At 45.1% G+C, this 15,428-nt stretch overlaps 1 protein-coding gene across 21 annotated transcripts in view; it reads right to left on the bottom strand.

Moving 5' to 3' along the window:
- Positions 1–15,428, bottom strand: part of ZBTB38 (zinc finger and BTB domain containing 38) — a 134,512-nt gene that overhangs the window by 68,670 nt on the left and 50,414 nt on the right. For 11 of the 21 annotated variants that reach the window (XM_060395154.1, XM_060395083.1, XM_042236219.2 and 8 more), the window contains exons 1-2: positions 10,862–11,169; positions 9,661–9,735 (exon numbers count right to left, since the gene is read on the bottom strand). The gene's annotated coding sequence lies outside the window, so the exon portion shown is untranslated. Of the gene's footprint in view, positions 1–9,660; positions 9,736–10,861; positions 11,170–15,428 lie in introns of those variants that run through there. The other 10 variants (XM_042236203.2, XM_060395150.1, XM_060395123.1 and 7 more) reach the window with 4 other exon arrangements.

The raw sequence follows: 15,428 nt of genomic DNA on the forward strand, positions 1-15,428 counted from the left end.
AGTAAAGAATTCTAGAATTTCGCTGGGCTGAGGCCCTGATGGGAATGAGCACAGCGGGGAGCCCTTGACCTAAATGCCCCAGGGCCTTGTGCAATTCCCTACTGTGAACCCCGGCAGCTCACGATAAGCTTAATTTCAAAACTGTCTTCCCAGGGCCAAGTCTGGCAAAAAGGTGTTTGACAGAGGCGCAAATGCTTCAGAGGGAAGGCAGCCATCGCAGGCTGGGGCGTTCAGCTGTGGCACGAGGCCCAGAGAGAGCAGAGCTGGTGAGAGAAAGCCCTCTACTGAATGAGACTGGTGGGGGGAGCGGGGGACGCACAGAGAAGGGTTAATCTCCTTCCATTAGAGGAGGGGCCCTTTGGTGAAGGTGAAGAGAATAAACTGTATGAAGAGCACGGAAGACAGAGAGCCATTCCAGAGAAGAAATTACCGTGCTGTGGCTGGAAGGATGATTTGTCCTAGAGTTTCACTGGGAGACCGTTTCTTAGATCTGAGTCGTCACCTCGCTTTGAAGTTACAGCCTCAGGGTGGGGGAAGGGGGAGCTTCACACGTAGCCCTGCAAGACTTGAGCTTCAGTTGCATCTGAGATGGGCCAACTCTGACTGACTCCGAGATGCAGAGGGTGAGGCCAAAGCCACTAGGACGCTGCCTTAGAAGCCAAACCATAAATTGGCAATAAACAATAGGAGTTGCTCACAAAAGAGAAGCCAGTGGCTGAATCCCCCTTTCTTGGGAGTGAGGAACAACCTCCCTCTTTAATTAAACTTTTAAAAAGTTGTTTTTAATAGTTTGGGGGGAACTAGTTTAGGATTCACAAGAAGTTGCAGAAACAGTACAGTAGCTGTATGATGTCACCTATCTTCTCAGAATGATAGTATCTGGTATCAATACTTCTGTAAAACATTCTCTAAACCAAGAAAGTAATACTAATACTGGCACAACACTGTTAACTTAGGTACAGACTACTACTTCAGATTTTAGCAGTTTTTACATGCACTTGTGTGTGTGTGTGTGTGCGTGCACGTGTGCGTGTGTGTGTGTGTGTCAAGAGTTCCACGAAATTTTATCACATGTGATGACTGGAGTAATTATCAACACAATCCTGACGCAAAACTACACCACCACCAGAAAGAAACCCCCTGCGCGACCCCACCATAGTCACACCTTCCCCCAAGCCTAGTCCCTGGCACTGATCTGTTCTCAGCACTATAATTTTGCCCCTTTGATAATGTTATATAAATGGAATCTTGCAGTCTGTAACCCTTTAGGACTGACTTTCTCTCACCCAGCAGAACGCCCTTATGAGCCATTCAAGTTGGAAGGGTAGATGTGACTTTTTATTGCTGAATAGTATTCCATGATATGAATGTATCACAGTTTGTTATCCATTCACCCACGGAAGGACATTCGGCGGGTATCCAGTTTTAAGCTAGAGCAAATAAAAAGGCTATGACTATTCATGTGACTGCTAAGTTGCTTCAGTGAAGTCCAATTCTTTGTGACCCTATGGCTCCTCTGTCAATGGAATTCTCCAGACAAGAATACTGGAGTGGGTTGCCATGCCCTCCTCCAGGGGACCTTGCTGACTCAGGGATCAAACCCACGTCTCATGTCTCCTGAATTGGCAGGCACGTTCTTGACCCTTAGTGACACCTGGAAGCCCCATTTGTGAAGGTACTTAGGTTCATTTGTGTAAACCTAAGTTATCATTTCTCTTTTGTAAATATCCAAGAGTAGGAATATATGGTATATATATGCTAACCTTTATTAAAAACTATCAAACTCTTTCAGAGTGTTGCACCATTTATACTCCCACCAGCAGCGTATGAGTGATCCATTTTCTCTACATCCTCACCAGCATTTGGTAACATCAGTATTTTTTTTTTTTTAATTTTAGCCATCCTGATAGACTCATCGGAGCTCATTTTGATGGCCCCCAGTCAAGGTGGCCGTCACTTGTGGGGTCTTCAAAGCTTGACTGGTGTGGCTTTAGGTCTCTCTCCCTGTTCCAGCTTTCCAAATACTGTCTACATAGCAATGTGTGCTGTTTGGCATTTTGGTGATGGAAAATGAGGCTCTTGATGTAGGGTGAGGACTCAGGTTTGTCCAGTTGCTCCTGACATCGGTAGTAGGATTTCACCATCTGGGAATGTTGGATTTCTTTAAGGCAGTATTTCTTGGCCCAGCAGGCAGACTTGATACCGGTGACATTCACTCCCATGGAGAAATATGAAGGTCATGATATAACAGCCATGTGGTGGGGATAGACTTTGCCTGGGCTGGGGTCTTCCTGAGGTTTTAGCCAGAGACTGTGTAAGTGCTTTTTATTCCTAAAGTTAGTACCTTATTAGCACGGGGTGGTGGAATGGTGGTGGGACATAAAGTCAGCAGAGACAGGTAAGGACAGGACCACCAGTGGCACTTGTCAGATGTCAGAGGCCCCACTGAACACTTCTTGCCCTTGGACTTTCAACCTACTCTGTTGACTGCTCAAGACTCTCCTGCAGCATGTGGACACCTTGTCTGGATGTCATGGACCTCTGATTTCTACCTCCTGGGAGTTAGATTTGAGGCAATGCTGTCACCACTACAGGGAGCTTCCCAACCTAGGGATCCAGGTCCTGCCAGCAAGTAAAATTCCATCTGAGTAGCAGAAGGTGCCTCAGCCAAGGAAGGTGTTCAGATGGCCAGGGAAATGGGCTTTGAAAAGGGCCAACCCCATGGGGATGACTCAAACTGCCCCAGCCATGTCTGGAAAGTCATCCTCCATCTGTTGTACCCCTGATTCAAGGGAGGCTGTGAACCTTCCCAGAACCCACACCCATCAAGACCCTGCTTCCACAGGTTTGGCCAGGAGGCCAAGAATCAGGAGGGCAGTGATCCTGCATAAGGATAGCCAAGAGATAATGGACATCCTGCACAGAAGCAGGGGAGCTTGGTGATCCTAGGCAGATTCCCTCATGCTTCTGAATGGAGGACGGATGCTGTGAAGGTTCTCCTCTGGGTTCCTCTCGGTTCTGGCTGTTATGCTTCACCCGGTGTGTTCACAGGAGATGCATGTGAACTTGGGCATGGAGGAATCTAGATGGTGTCTTACAGAACCTGATCACGAACTGGGGACTGTTGGGGGCTGAACAGTCTCTGGAGGCTGAACTGGAGGCTGAACCTGAAAGCCAAATGATGAGATGGTGGTCTGATGACTTTGAGAAGAGTTATGCAGGTGGGATGCATAGTCACACTTCCTCTTAGAAGGTGGTGAGAATTTTTGGATTTGGTTGTTGTTTGTTCACTATGTTCTCTGGTATAACAGAACATTTTCCAGGTTTCCATTCTTGGGGACCTCTTCTCTAATTCACTGCTCCATTTGGCCATGTGCTCTTACTTACCTCCCATCAGAAGGCGGCCAAGCACATAGCACTTTTCAGACACAATGAGGTAGGTGGAGATGGGGGCAGTACCTCACCTGACCATGAATTTGGATAATGAGACTCCATCCTTAAGGCTGAACCACGGCAGTGCCCCTCAGCTCTGGCTTTGGCTTTTCCACTCATGCCCCCCGTGACCTAACATTTGCCCACAGTGTGAATCTTGCTCTGTCCCTGCTCTGTTCTCTTGGCTTCTGACTCTGGACCCCACCTCCTCCTTGGCTCTTACGGCCTGGATCCACATGGCTGCCCTATGTCTTCCTCGGACTAAGTGTTATCATCTTGGTGCTCAGGGCACAGGGTAGTCCCTTAGGGTGTCCCTCACAGGGTCTGGGCTGCCCACACGTGTCCTGAGATATGCCCTGCCTATCAGAAGGCAGATAAGCATTCTCTGGTAGAACCAGGGGCTCACTTTAGGAGTCAGTCCTATCACAGTGCCTTGTCTCTACTACTGTAACAGAGAACAAATCTGACTCCATATTGGAGCTATTCCTCCAGCTCTAACCCTTGCACTCTGTTGCCTGTGCTTAGGCATGCTGGCTCAACACTTTGTGAAAAAGAATGCAGTCAGCAGTCCAAAATGTCCATGATATCCCAGTCTCAAGACTGTGACCTTTAAAAGTATAACACTTCTCCATTCATACAGAGATAAAAAGTTGCATAATAGAGCATAACATTTGTCTTGTTGGAGGTTTACAGGAACATTGTGACCAGATCTACGTAGAAGACTGCAAGAACAAAGGATTCCAACATCTAGATGTTTGCAACAACCAGTCAAATCTGTTCCTGTTTTAGTAGAAAGGAAGCCTGAACTCTAACTTGGGTAAGATGGTTGCTGGCTTTCTGAATAAAGTTGGTATTCTTTGACCCAACAACTCATCTCTCAATTTATTGTCCTGTTGTGCAGGAAGCAGTACAAGCTAGGACTTGGTAATGCTACCTAGAGGTCGGGTGGATCAGGCCCCTTGTCCCTCAAGGTCTAGTTCTTCCTCTGCCGCTAGATCGCTGGGTAACAACCACAAGTGAGTAAATGAACTATTCTGTGGCTCAGTTATCTTATTGTTACAGTCAAGTTTCCAAACTCCCTAGCTGATAAACTTTCAACTGTATCATATCAGGATTAAGGAGAAATCTAAAATTCAGAAGCCAAAAAACACCTTTAAGTTAAATTCTAGTTTGGATGTACTAGCTTATAGTTCCTTGACTTTTTTTCTGTCTAGTATGTGTTGCTGAAAAATGAGTGTTTATTAAATTGAACACAGTATTATCAATAGTCCTCAGGCCTTAATGTGCATAGGGACTGGGAGGGTATATTAAAATACATATTCCTAGGCCCTCTCCTCAGAACTTTCCATGCCACTGGGGCCTAGGAACATGCATTTTAACATAAGAAACTGAAGGGGACTTAGATTTTGAAATAGACATTGGTAACTTTTCAGGGGCTGATTTATGCATTAGGAACTTTAAAAATAGGCCATTTGACCTACTGATTCAGTTCTAGGAGTTTTCCCTCAGATGTCCACCAAGATTTATTTATAAGAATGTTTTTACGTTTATAATAGCTGAACACTAGAGGCAATAAAAATGTACATAAAAAAGAATGGATAAATTAAGACATATCCATGCAATGGAAACACAGCCATTAAAAATAAAAATTTCAAAAGATCATTTAGTGACTTGGAAAAATGTTTACAACATAATGTTAAGTGGGGTGAAATCATCTAGTGACTTGGAAAAATGTTTATAACATAAACAAATTTAAAAAGAGGCATATAAAATAGCATTTCAATAATGTTCAAAAGAAGAAAAGAATATGTATGAAAAAACTGACAAAAAATACGTCAACATGTTAATATTGAATTGTTGCTTGGTTGCTAGATTACTGGAGATTGTTGGTTTCTTCTTGATCCTTTTCTTTATTTTCCAGATTTTGTATAATGACTAGTTATGGCTCTTTTTGTTTGAAAAACAATGCTGAATTTTTTTTTTTTTTAAGTAAAGAAAAAGAATTTGACTCATGAGGAATGAAAAGAGAGGGAAGAGAAACCTCTTAGGAGCCTGGTCCAGCCATGGCCTTGCTGCTGTAGGACTTGGAAGACAGACTGCGTCTGGTGCTGGGGTGAATTTTAAGCTACATTCTCTTTTGCAGAGTACCTTGGTATAGTCAATGCCCGGGAATTTGGGTCAATGAGAAAATCCTTTTCACTAGATACTACTTTCTTGCTACATTTGAAGATAACAGACTATAGGAACAGGGACGTGGAAGGGAATTCAGTTTAAACAACATCTTCTCTGCTCTCGAGTTGATCTCATGCTTGTTGCCTCTGTGTTTAAAGCCTGTGGCCTCATCCCAGAACACCGCACAGACTGACTGCACACTGCTTAGGGGCTTCTGGACAGAAGAGGGGATTCATTCCAGCTTGTGAGACTCCAGCCAGGGCCAGAGCTTCCATGGAGCTTCCAGCCTTCTTCCATGGAGGCTTTCAAAGCCTCCTCTGGCCAATGCACTGGGAGCCCCATTGAATGCCAGGAAGCATCTTTTTTTTGGCAGATAGATGGCTCAACTCTACTTTCTCTCATGGATCTCAGTGAATCCCAGGTCAAACCTGAGTAAGAGTAGAAGCTTCTTGGTTAGACCCCTGGCCTAGGGAGCCTAACCTTTCCAAATGTCCTTGAAATTTTTACACCACATGCTTTGGCTAGTCAGGAAATGGTGCTAAGGATTTCAGGTGCAAGTCAATTTAGAAAGATCAATCAATCAACCAATAAAAATCCAAACACTAATACTGATCACAAAGACGGAATTGTTTTCATCAACACCCTAACTTGCCACATATTTTCCTAAGTTGTCCAAGCCATTTCATATATATTATCTTACTTATTCTGACAGAACCTCAGCTTTACACTTTTAAAAATACCATTTCGGAGGTGGGAGGAAGCTATAAAGTTCTGATGAAAACCAGAGGCTTGAGTTAAAAACAAAACCCTGAAGTCTTCAGTGTGGTGTTTTCCAACTGTGTTCTTGACAAGAAGTCAGGGGATTTCAGCATGAGAAATCACGAAGCCCCATTACCATGAATTCTCAGCTTTGGTGACTGTGATGTGGCCTGATTGCAAAATCTTCCAAAGGGAGTAACACAACATTCATAATGCTGACCCAGGGCAAGAGGGGGGCTTGTACTTCTATGCCCTGAAAAGTATAAAACTTTTAGCCTGGGGTTAAAAATAATCAACTGGTCCAAGCACTGCCTGCATCAGCCAACTGTGCCCAGACCACATTTGAATCAATAGACACGACCTAAGCTCTGAAAAGACTATGTAGCCTCACATTGAATTGTACCCCTCATATGAATTGGAGAATGGGAAAAAACCCAAACATATTATATATATATTAAACTGAATCACCTTCCTATACACCAGAAACTAACACAACATTGTATGAATCAACTATACTTCATGGCAACCCATTCCAGGACTCTTGCCTAGAAAATTCCATGGATGGAGGAGCCTGGTGGGCTACAGTCCATGGGGTCACAAAGAGTCAGACATGACTGAGTGACTTCACTGACTTCAACAAACATTTTTAACTAAAATAAAATATAAAATTATAAGTTAAGGAAGCTTGAGATAGTCTAACTTTTTCCATAATATCTACTTTGACACATTTTTGAAAACGTTGAATATCAAAATATTTACAAAGTGTATTTGTTACCCTTGCCTCACTGGTGGGTCTGTAGTGTTAACCTAGCATGCTGTGCTAGCCCGATGAAGGGGTTGTGTTGATGGCAGTGAAGTTTTGATTTGGTGGTGGCACACCTCTCTCTGCCACCCTAGGCAGCTAGACATTAAAAATCAGGCTGATCCCAGCTCACTCCCTCACTCCTCTGGCAATTCCTGCATCCTTAGTACTTTGAGGAGTCATTCTCACATGGCAGTTGAAATTAACAATCTGTGACTAAGAGTCTCCCCAGTGAATAGACCCTGACTCCTTTTCCTTCTTGACCATGGTCTTGGCTCCGCCCTCCCTGGCAGACTCCTTTAGGCTTGAACATGTAGCAACAGACCATTCCCATTCGATGCCAGCTTTTGAAACCTGGTACTTGTTCTCAGCTTACTCCTTGCGGCTGCTCCCTAGTTGCAGGTCCTGGGCTCTCCCAGTCAACCTGGCCTTATCTTTAGTTTTCTCCGCTAACCCAGCCAGCTCTCCACTCAGTAGGTTCTTTTGGGACCCACCAAACCAAGAAAGGCAATGGCAACCCACTCCAGTACTCTTGTGTGGAAAATCCCATGGACAGAGGAGCCTGATAGGCTGCAGTCCACGGGGTCGTTAAGAGTCGGACGAGACTGAACGACTTCACTTTCATGCAGCGGAAAAGGAAATGGCAACCCACTCCAGTGTTCTTGCCTTGAGAATCCCAGGGACGGGGAAGCCTGGTGGGCTGCTGTCTATGGGGTCACACAGAGTTGGACACAACTGAAACAACTTAGCAGCAGCAGCAGCAAACCAAGAAAATGGACTTTCAAAGGTTGAAGCATTTTTGCAACAAATCCACTCATTCTTCTATCCCACTCCTCCTGATGTGAGGGGACTGGGCGGGGGCGAGGCAGCAGTAATAGGAGATGAGGCCAGGCTTTGAGAGCTGTGTTAAGTCAGTCAGTAGCTGGCCTTCCCACACAATGGACAATGTGTGTTCTTCAGGGTGTGGGTGTGAGTGCCAGAAATGTCAAGTCCAGGAGTAAGATAGAATCCAAAACCAGAGTGTCTAGCCAGATATTGACAATGAAACTAGAGAAGTAGGTACCAGGCAGCTCAGGCAAGGACTGGAAACCATTTTTATAGTCTGTGTGCTGCTAAAGTGAGCACATGCAGCCCATTTGTATTGGAGATCTTTACGATGCCTTGCGGCCATCATAGAGGCACCACCATATGGTTTCTGATATTTTCCAGCAAGAGGGATACTGCTCCAAGACCAACAATGATGAAAAGACTGCATAACATATAAAATCAGTTCAGGGTTCTTCAAACAGGGCTTATAATCTTACCACTCATGATTGCACTAAATGTTGTGCAACTTTTCCTGAAAAGAAACAGCTAGAACTATACATCAAATCCTTTGGGTAGCATTAATACCCTCAGCTGGAGTCTTTTTTAGTCTACTTTCACATATTTCTCTTGTAACTTGGTTTCAAGATCCCATCTTGTCAGGAATTTCCCCCTCCCCTTGGCAATATTAAAAATTATGCCAAGATCTAGAGCAGGGTAGCTTCCCAAATTCCCCAGGAGCAAACAGAACCATGAGCTAAAAAAAAGGAAAAAACAAAACCAAACCCACCAAGAGCTTTCCTAGTGACCACTAGGAGAACAGAATTCTGCTGGACAATTCCTACAAGCATGACAGACCCAGAATGGCCTTAAACCAAAAGGACCCTGGAGGGGGAAAAAGTGGGGGGAAGAATGCCCTTCGTGGTTCACTGGCCACTGGTGGCCTAGCGGTGCTTATGTAAAGGCTCAGCTTTAGGACAGATGGAGGCATCTTGAAAAACCTGCTCCTTGCCCACTCCTTACCAAAAAGTGTCAGTTATATTAATATAATTCTAAATATCTGATCTCTTTTTACTTCCCCCACTACTTCATTCTGCTATCTTATCTTTGAGCGTCTCTAAGTTCCTCATTATGCCTTGCAGAGAGGACGACTTCTTCAGAAACACTCCAGAGCTGTTACTGGAAAGTGGCTGTCCCCCATCCAGGGACTACATTTCCCAGATGCCTTTGTACTTAGATGTGGTCATGTGACTAGCATTTTAGCCAATCAAATGTGAGTAGATGTGTCCTGGCCACTTCAAGGCAGAGGCCATAAAAATCTCCATGTGCACTTTTTCACACTCTTTTTTCCTCCTCCACTGGGAAGTGGAAACAATCCCAGGTGATCTTTAAAACAACATACTGCAGAAGGTGGAGCCTCTCTCAACCTGTGTCTCTGAATGAATGTGTGACTTCTACTGTTACATGACCAAGAAATAAACTTCTATTGTGTTTAAGTCATTATACTTTTTCTAGTCTATTACAGCAATTAGCCTATCTTAACTATTACTATCATCCTCTTTGATACGGCTGTTATTGTTGTGTGCAGAAGTCCCTGTGCCTTCTTCCCTTTCCCTGTACCTTACAACAAAATGAAAGAACAGATTTAGTCAACTAAATTCAAGCAGCCATTAGGGACAAATGACACTCACCAAATCAATGGTCACAGTGTTCAGATCTTATAGCCAGATGAAGAGTGGTTTAGCAGAGCCTCACTTCAAGACCACCTGATATATTAAGATAAAACAAAAAGTAAAATGTAAGATCTACCAAACAGATGTATTAGCATGCAATGGTTAATCTTCAAAGGGTGTTGTCAGTTTACAAAGGAATCTGCCGCTCTTTTCCAGTAAGCAACAAGCTTCTCAATTGCATTTATAACATGAGATACATTTTAAAATACCCTTACCCCATCATTATAGAACAGAATTTATGGAGAACAATTCTACTCGGCTAATTACGCTATACAAAGACTAGATAATGACTCAGGAGATAACTTTGGATGCCAGGAGAACTGGGTATGATTTCTATGTCTGTGTGCTCTTCAATTCTTAAGAACAACGTTAAAACTTTTCTCGTGGGAATTTAACTTTCTTGGGTAGAAACTTCCAGAGCTTGTAAAATTATAGGCTACACAAAGACTTAAACTTGTTTCAGTGAAATTAAAACAGACATCAAAGATACATTATCATCCGTCTCTGTGTTTCATATCATCCCAGATGCAATGGCACAAGCAGGAATGAAAATAAGCTCTCTGAAAACAGGGAGATGAGACAGTGGAGGTGCACGAACCGGAACAACCACAGAGAACCAGAAACACGCTGCGTATGGGTGGCAGGTTGTGGTCATTTTCTTACCAGAGCTGCCACCTTTTAGCAGGTTAGGTGTGAAAATACCACTTGACAGCACAGGGCACGTATTTGCCTAGAATGGGGTTTATTTTTGTTTCTGATGATTTGGTATAAGATCCAGGAAACAAACATTTCAGAACTCTGAACAAACACGCTGGCCGTCCAAAATAGAGCACTAGCGGGGAAGGACGAAGAGGAAACAGAATGAGGGGTGACGGGGAAAGGCACGATGCGGGCCCTTTTCACCAGAATTTGGCCTTACTCTGTGTGTGTGTGTGTGTGTTATTTGTTTTGTTAAGAGGAAATGCGTCCTGGTCTGGGCCTGTGGAGAAGAGAAAGATCAGAGAGATCCCCTCGGTGCCGTGTTTGGAGGGTCTCCCAGATGCAGCCCCCACACCCTCCCCCTGGGCTGGGGCCTGCCAGGCGCAGGTGTCAGGGAACAAGATGGCGCCCCACAGTGAAGGGCGCGGTGTGAGGGGGTCTGGGGGCGGCCTGCACTTACTCCGAGGCGCTGGCTCCTCTGAAACCCAGACGCTGCCAATTCCCTGGGCTCAGGAGTTCTAACCGCCTTCTTGCTCTGGGTTCTTCACTTCTGGTCGAGATCAGCTCCACATATTTTTCTGATGATGTCACCCATTCTGACTTCCTACATTTTGAAAGTTGATCTATAAGTAAAACCTTCCGTGAGGCTTCAAAAAAACAAAACAAAAAAAAGCAGCAGCATAAAAGAAAACCAAGGTGTGCTGTGGGGCGATGGAGAGGAGGAGGAGAGAGGCAGTTGCCTCCTTATTTTGAGATTTGCTGCAGCCTGCGAGTGCCACTCCCCAGCCAGTTTCCTGGCTGCAGAGGGAGGCCAGTGGCCGGGCGTGGGTGACGTCAGGGCCAGGCCTGAGTCATCGCCAGCGGCCGGTCTGCCCTGCCACTCGGAGGGGGACAAAAGGAACCTTTGATGTCCAGAGGCCCTCCTCTCGGGACACTCGCCTGTACGAGCAGCAGGCCAGAACATTCCTGCCGCCTCCCCACCCCCGGCCGCCCTTCCTACTTCCGGAACCGTCCCAGGCAGATTCAGCAAGTCCTCCTCAGGGGACATTGCCCTCCTGCATGGCAGAGGCAAGGCCGCTTTCTGCCAAAGCAGCAGCAGGGGAGGGGGCTTCTCTGGGGATTTCTCACTTCACCCTCTGGCATCCCCCACCTCCCACTTCCCTGTGGTGCCACCTTACCCAGGGAATTGCAGAGCTTCGAAAAGAGTGCGGGAAAGGTGCAAGGTGCTCTTGTCACCCTCCCTGGACAGCACACAGTGCTCAGGGTCTATTCTCTGCCTTGGGCCCTGACTTCTGGGTACCAGTGTGAGTTTGTGCTGCCTGGATTCAAGCAGTCTCCTCTCTTTAAGAGGGAGATTTATATCCCAGTCCTGCCACAGGGTGCAGTAAACACATGGTGAATACATGAATGATAGTTTTAAAATAAAATAGTAGAGAACGTATATTGTGTACTTGCAGTGAATGTTGGCACTTCTGGGCTAAGTGCTTTACAAAGATTATTTCGTTTATGGTTTTCATGACAAAACTATGAGGCAGGTACTGTTATTATCCCCAGCTCTACAGATGAGGTGCTCAGAGAGCTTAAGACACTTCTCTGAAGTCTCACAGCTAGTTAATGGCAGAATCTAGATCTTCTGATCGCAAATCCTGTGTTCTCAAGCATGATGCGGAGTGGCTGAGCGAATGAAGGAATATAGACCAAGAGCAGCCTGTCCAGGTGAGGGGAAATGGGAGTAATGATGGGGCTTGAAACCAAATCCTACAAGGAAATTGTGGAGCAATTAGGTGCATTCTGTCGACAGTAGTAGGCCTCAGGCTCTTCTGATGGGTCAACACCACGTCTGAGGCTTGGTGGGATAGACAGAGTGGCCAGGCGGGTAAGTCAGGTCCAAGGACCCAGTCAGGGCCCAGTCAGGTCCAAGTGGCAGTGAGGAGCCAGGAGGTTTGGTGGCACATGGTGACTGCAGGATCTGAGATCACAGTAGACAGAACAGGAGCCGAGTCCTAGACTTGTCTTAATAGCCCTGTGGCCTCACAGGTGTAGGAGGGAGGGTGAGTGCAGCTCAAGGCACGAGCCTGGGGAAGACAGGACAGGGAAGGGCCTTCCCTGGCGGTCCAGGGGCTGTGACCCAGTGCTCCCAACGCAGGGGCTCCAGGTTCGATCCCTGGTCAGGGAACTAGATCCTACATGTCTCAACTTTTGCATGCTGCAACTAAAGATCCTGCGTGCCACAGCTAACACCCAGTGCAGCCAAATTAAAAAAAAAAAAAAAAAAAGAAAAGGGAAGACATGAGAGCATTCTCAAAGACCTCAAGACTTGGAGAATGTGTTGGAACTACCATATTGTTTCAAAGCACCAGGAGGAGATGGGAGTGACAGGAGCCAGAACTGGAGCTGACAGTGGCAGTCATAGCCCTGAGCACTGCCCTGCCAGGAATCAGCTGCCCTTCTGAGATGGAGTGAGAGCCCTGTTGGGGGTTGTGCTGGGCCAGGGTGAGGAGGGCTGGCAAGAGGAGGACATCTGATGATGGGGCTATCCAGGCCCTGGATAAGAATGACCTTGGAGACCCCTTCTTCCGCTATGGTTCATAATTCTGTGGTTTGTACTTTTCCATTATTCCAAGAGGAAGACAAAAGCCAGGACTTTTCAGCCCAGTGGGCAGTGGGCAGGGAGATGCTGGTGGCCTCAGTAAAGCCACCCCATGGCTCTTCTTTCCACCGTGGGGCAGGGCGTTCGTTCAGTCATGGGATCCCTCTCCTGGGCTCAGGAAATGCCTCTGTTCGTTGGGGACGTTGTGTCGTTACCTTGTTCCTGGAACCATTGCCAGTTGCCACTCTGAGGAATTACACCTGTGCTGTGGGGTCTGACTCCCCAGGCAGGTGGAATTAGCAGAAGTGAGTTTCAGAAGGGAGAAAGCCACATGCTTTGGATGGAGGGAGTAGCAACAACTGACCAGGGTCACTGTCAGCGTCCGCACAGAGCCTGACCTTGGGCCGAGGAAAGCGCTGGAAGCTCCAGGCATGTTTTGGCACAGGCTTGCTGATTCTTTTCTTATCTACAGAAAATGTCTCCAGGCACCTCCCTGTTGCTTCCCCAAAGGCTCCGTGGCCATGCTTGATTCACACACATGAGTGTTTATGTCTCTAATTAGATGAACAGAGGCTGATTATTTTTTCAGTCTACCTTGTGGGACCAAGAAAATGTGAAGAGAAAGATAAAGCAAAGACGGAGAAACGATGAGTAGGCACCAAGTGAAATGCCGCTCCTGGCTTTGTTTGCTCTGGGGGTTGATCCTAACAGTGAGGATTAAATCAGAGAATTGAGCCAAACATCTATTTGGGGACACAGAGGTGTAAGTACAGAGACACCCCAACCTCTATCCCATCTGGAGAGCCCTTCTTTTCAGTGCAATAAATGCAGTTAGATACTGGAAATTCAAAACCAAAAGCAAAGACTTAGAAGACTTATCTATACTTACTGCCTCCAATTTCTCTCATCTCAATACCTTTTTAAAAATAATTTTTTATTATTATGGTATAATTTGTATGTCAAAAAGTTAACCCACTTACAGTGTACACATCAATGGATTTTAGACTATTCACAGAGGTGTGTGATCTATAACCTCATTTAAAAAAAAGTATTTATTTATTTATTTAATTTACTTGGCTGTGCTGGGTCTTAGTTGCAGCATCCAAAACTCTTAATTGCAGCATATGGAATCTAGTTTCCTTACCAGGGATCAAACCTGGGCCCCCTGAAATGGGAGCATGGAGTGGGCAGTGGGCAGGGAGATGCTGGATCACCAGGGAAGTCCCCATAACCCCATTTGAGAACATTTTTATCATCCCCAAAAGAACACTTGTGCCCAGTAGCAGTCATTCCTCCTCTGCCCCCAATTCCAGCACTGGGCAAACACTAACCTTCTGTCTCTATAGATTTGCCTCTTCTGGACATTTCATACAAATGGAATCATGCAATATATGGCCTTTTGTGTTTGGCTTCTTTCATTCAGCATAGTGGTCTTCAGGTTCACCCATATTATAGAATATATCAGTACTTCATTCCTTTTTAGGCCCAAATAATATTCCATTTTGTGATTATACTATGTTTTGTTTATTCATACATCAGCTTACGAACACATTTTGAGCTGTTGAGAATAATGTTGCCATGAACATCTGAGTACAAGTTTTCATGTGGATATATGTTTTCATGTCCCACACGCATACCAAAGAGTAGAATGCCTGGCTCATAAGATAACTCTATCTTTAACATTTTGAGGAACTGTTAAACTGTTTTCCAAAGAGCTGTACCATTTCACATTCCCATCAGTGATGTGTGAGAACTCTGCTTCTCCACACCTGCACCAACAATCTTATTGTCTGTCTTTTTTGATTTTAGCCATCCTACTAGGTATGATGTAGTATTGTGTTTCAGTTTTGATTTGTATTACCCCAATAACAGAGTTTTGGCAAGGGAACGCACTCATCATAGCAAACATCCTCTTCCAACAACACAAGAGAAGATTCTACATGTGGACATCACTAGATGGTCAATACTGAAATCAGAATGATTATATTCTTTGCAGCCAAAGATGGAGAAGCTCTATACAGTCAGCAAAAACAAGACTGGGAGCTCAGATCATGAACCCCTTATTGTCAAATTCAGACTTAAATTGAAGAAAGTACGGAAAACCACTAGACCATTCAGATATGACCTAAATCAAATTCCTTATGATTATACAGTAGAAGTGACAAATAGATTCAAGGGACTAGATCTGATAAACAGACTGCCTGAAGAACTATGGATGGAAGTTCGTGACATTGTACAGGAGGCAGTGATAAAGACCACCCCCAATAAAAAGAAATGCAAAAAGGCAAAATGGTTGTCTGAGGAGGCCTTACAAATAGCTGAGAAAAGAAGAGAAGCTAAAGGCAAAGGAGAAAAGGAAAGATATACTCATTTGAATGCAGAGTTCCAAGGAATATCAAGAAGAGATAAGAAAGCCTTCCTCAGTGATCAGTGCAAA

Source organism: Ovis aries, chromosome 1 (genome assembly GCF_016772045.2).
Source record: "Ovis aries strain OAR_USU_Benz2616 breed Rambouillet chromosome 1, ARS-UI_Ramb_v3.0, whole genome shotgun sequence".
Taxonomy (NCBI): Eukaryota; Metazoa; Chordata; class Mammalia; order Artiodactyla; family Bovidae; genus Ovis; species Ovis aries.